Source organism: Gopherus flavomarginatus, chromosome 11, assembly GCF_025201925.1.
Source record: "Gopherus flavomarginatus isolate rGopFla2 chromosome 11, rGopFla2.mat.asm, whole genome shotgun sequence".
Classification (NCBI taxonomy): domain Eukaryota; kingdom Metazoa; phylum Chordata; order Testudines; family Testudinidae; genus Gopherus; species Gopherus flavomarginatus.
Genome location: NC_066627.1, coordinates 32,829,823 through 32,831,273, shown reverse-complemented (window position 1 = coordinate 32,831,273; position 1,451 = coordinate 32,829,823).

Genomic DNA, 1,451 nt, shown 5'->3' with positions numbered 1-1,451 from the left:
CTATGTGCTCGTCACTGTCTTTCTTTCAAGAAGAAATGGTTTCTTCTTTACAAATGGCGGTAAAAGTGATTAGACCTAAGGCTGATCTTCAGCAATAAGGGAGGGATGGATGGGTCAGAGGCCTATAATGTTCCTGAAAACTGACTAGGAGACAAAAGAGCAGGACTGAATGGTCAATTTTCATCCTGGCAAAAGGCTAACAGTAGGCTGCCCCAAGACTCTGTCTTAGGTCCAGTGTTTTAATGCATCTTCTTAATGATTTGGAAAGTGGGGGGAGACATGAAGCAGCAAAATTTGTAGATGACACAGTTGTCTGTTAGTCAAGACCAGGGAGGACCGTGAGGAACTTCAAAGAGATGTAACCAAGCTAGGTGAATGGGCAAATGAAGCTTGGTGTTGATAAATGCAAAGTGAGAGGAAAAAAATAAATCACTGTCTTGCTTGGTTCTAACTTAGCTGCATGCAGTCAGGAAAGGGACCTGCTTGTCACTGTGTACTGCTCTGTGAAGACCTCTGTTCCATGTACAGATGTGGTCAAAAAAAGCAGACATGGTGGGATGCACAAGGAATGGGATGTATAATATAGAATATATTAGGATATCATTATTCTAGGCACAGCAGGTAGTGCTGCCTATAATTAAGGTTGCCTGACACATTCCTTCAGTTGCTTGTATCTTTGCCCAAACAGCTATAGTTTGGCATGTCCCATGCTGGGTGTTTGCCTCTGCTGAACGCTATTTAGGGGGGATTGTGATCATGTAATTATAGACTAATGAATGTACAATGACATGGGGTGCTAAGGTAAGGTTGTACTGTCAGCCTTAATTCTGGCATTTCCTAACTTGAGTGCTTGGTTCTGCAACCTTAACACTTTACATGGAAAATAAATTACATAGAATAGAGATCACTGGTGCAGCCTCATCTGGAATACTGAGTGTAGTACTGGTCACTCCATTTCAAAAAGGATATTACAGAAATAAAGGGAAATGAGAGAAGGGCCACAAAAATGACTGTGGGGAGAAACTGGAAAAACATGATGAGAGACTGAAAAGAGTGGGATCATTCATCTTAGAAGGGAGATAAGAGGGGATACAAAATATGGAAAAGTGAATGTTAAAGAGATGGCAGAGTGGGAGTTTCTGTTCTCCCTGCCTCTTAACACAGGAACAAGAGGACGTTCTGTGAAATCTAACCAAATTGTGCAACTCATTGAGATCAAGAACTAGTGTGGGGGACAGATTACGAAAGATGTAAGAATGTCACACTAAGCCACTATGAAGTAAAGCATCTAGTGCTGGCCACCCTGGGAGACAGAATCCTAGACTAGCTCAGAGCCTAGGTCTATTGAGTATGGCGACTCCTGTGAATGGGAGGGATTCCAGTAGCAGGGACTGGGTTAGTCTGTTATATCTACATAACTTTTGGACCAAAGGATTTTTAAGTGTTACAAA